This window comes from Sinocyclocheilus anshuiensis, unplaced genomic scaffold (genome assembly GCF_001515605.1).
Source record: "Sinocyclocheilus anshuiensis isolate Anshui unplaced genomic scaffold, SAMN03320099.WGS_v1.1 scaffold2045, whole genome shotgun sequence".
Lineage (NCBI taxonomy): Eukaryota > Metazoa > Chordata > Actinopteri > Cypriniformes > Cyprinidae > Sinocyclocheilus > Sinocyclocheilus anshuiensis.
In genome coordinates this window covers 326,364-329,252 of record NW_015536593.1, presented here as the reverse complement: position 1 = coordinate 329,252, position 2,889 = coordinate 326,364, and positions in this window count along the sequence as shown.

Sequence of the window (2,889 nt, the reverse complement as noted above, 5' to 3'; positions counted from 1 at the left end):
GATAAAATAAATAAATGTTATGTAAAAATGTTAATAGTAAGGTTTAAGTAATATTTCTAATAGTAAGGTTTAAATAATATTTTGTGCTGTAACTGTAGGGCTAATACAATACGTCCCCTATGAACAGCATATGTGAATATTATGTAGACCTATTGTTTAAATCAAATTTATGCTTTAAAAGTAGAGTAATCATAAGTTTTCATCCATAGTATGTCCATTTAAACGTCTGCGTTTAGCTTCAAATGGCGTCTTTGACGACAGTATTCTATAAAAATTATTTGCATTCCGATCTTGACATCAAAAGGCACAAAAATGGATTTTACCCATTTATCTCCACTTGTTCCCAGTGTTTTTCTGCAACCACTATGCGCGCGCAGCTGCAAGGTACGTAACTGTGACGTCTACTCTGAATTGGCCTATAGTAATATGTATTACTGCATGAATAATAAACAACTGATAAAATTATCCACTCTAACCTATAGTAAAGTATTAATACATTTTGATGCAATAAATATGGTATAATTTAACAATGTTCATCCCTTCAAAACAGAGAAAACATCTTTCACAAACATCTACAAGTATGTCTCATTTAAAGTGTTCAGTGTATATAATGAGTTGTATTTGTAGGGGTTATTATAGCACAATTCTTAACCCCACCCCACCCCAGATCTCATTCATTTTCAAACCCTGGTTACAGCCATGAATGGACTTAATATTAACCAGCTTGTCGTATTCACTAAATATGACAAGCTGGTTAAAAAGAGCCCAAGAGCAAACATGGCCAATGACTACTAGGTCGATGCAATTTTACCGTCTTCCATGACAAATTCACAGAATCGCAAAAGATTGTTGTTCTGAGACTTTGGCAACAAGGTGAGAACGTACGAGAGAGAGCAGTAGCTTTGAAGTAGCGTATACACTAGCGTAATACACTAAACGGACACTGTGCCTTTTTTTTTCTTTCAGGCCCAAGCACGGAAAATTAAACATGAAAGAGATAAAAGACAATGTGCTCCAATGCTGCTTGGTTTCCAATGTTCTTCAAAATATCTTCTTTTATTTTCCACAGAAGAAAGAACATGCTGAAGTTTTGGAACGACATGAGAGTGAGTAAATGATGACAGAATTAAAGAAATACCCTTTACAAATCCATATTTTCTGCGGCCACAGTATATTGCATGTATACACTTACAAAGGGAGACCTACTGTATTTGCATACATTAAAAAAAAAGGTGCCACTTAAGTCTATTACGCAGAAATATCCCTCTACTACTAATGGAAATGTGACAGCAGAAAGTGAGCTGGTTTTTTTTGTTGCCAATCCATATTTAATCATTTGTTATATAATTCAGTGTTACATGAATCAGATTCAAAATTATGAGCAAGATATGATCGACTACGGTAGAAAATGATGAACCAGTAATCTCATTATCAGTGCAGAAGCAGACTGTTGACATGCTGGCTGTTGCCCAACCAATTATGACTCACATGTTTGCATGACATTGTTTAAAAATATATATTTATAGATAAAGAGACATGTGGACAGTTTAGTCATCTAGTTTCTCCTGCATACTTTGTCTAATCATTTGCTGGCATACACAAAAATAAACAGAGCATCTATAAAAAAGCTAAAGCTATGTAACAGGATGCAACACTCCCGCCTACTCCAGTCCTCCGAGCTTGGAAAACCACATACACACTGTGTGTGTGAATCACAATATGAAACATTTCGGATGACATCATAAGGATGTTCTACCATGTCATCCGAATTCACACCAGACATTAATAAATGCATAAGCTCTCCAGTCCTCATTATGCTATGACACGTATGACTCAACAACACTTTTAGTTACGGAAACAAGTGTGCTTTTCTAATAATATTGGTCTGCTTATTCACTCTTTCTGTCTCCTCCTAATAAAGTGGCTTGTAAACGTTCTTCACAGCCAGCTCAAACAAACAGAGGCCTCACTGTCAGAAGTTTATTGGCTTTGCAGTGAACTTCTGAAATTTTTGCAGAAATGGCCGCTTCAAAAACAGCACAAGAGCTCTGATTCCCAACGAGGAGTACATGACCCTAGTAAGCTGCAGAATTTAGAAATATTTTACATTTTCCTTGTCAAAACTTATGAAACTATAAAAAAATTAAGATAGCATTACTTATTAGATAATATTACTTTTTTTTCAGAAAGGATGCATTAGAGCCATTAGTGGCAGTAATTCCCAAATTTTCCCAAACCAAACTGCCTTCAACATAACGAATAAAAAATAGGGAAAGGAATATTCAAGGACATTATGAGGACAGATAACAGAGATCGACAGTCTTGAAGCTACTGAATACAGGTCGTATTAAACACAAGAACACATCCTGCATGTTTGACTAGGCCGAAATGGACATGAATGGCCTCCGTTTAGACAAAAACCTTCTGAAAAATGTAAATTGGAGAGGTCATGACCTCAGTATTCTAAATGTAATGAGTGACGTCAGTCCGAGCCTTAGAGGCTCCAGCCATTAGAGCCCTTAATACGCTCGCAAAGACGACAGTGAGAGCGAACCAATCAAAACGGCTACCAAGCGATTCTTTGATCTTCAAGAACACTACACAGAAAAGAATCATGTTAACATGCACCACCTTCCCACTACAGCTCAAGACGGACTCATTTTTCACTCTCTGGTCTCTGTTACTAGATGATATCTTTGTTTAATGTAGCAGAGGTCTTCGCCCTTCGACCATAGATCTATGCCGTCTGGTTAATGTGTGTTTCCATTCTGAAGGTTTATTTTCCCTGAAATACAGCCAAACTCTCTGAGCATTAGGCCCCAAAGTTCTTCTGCTCTACAAATCTCTGAAGCATTTTCTGAACAAAGTCTTAATCAAAGGAATAGTGCA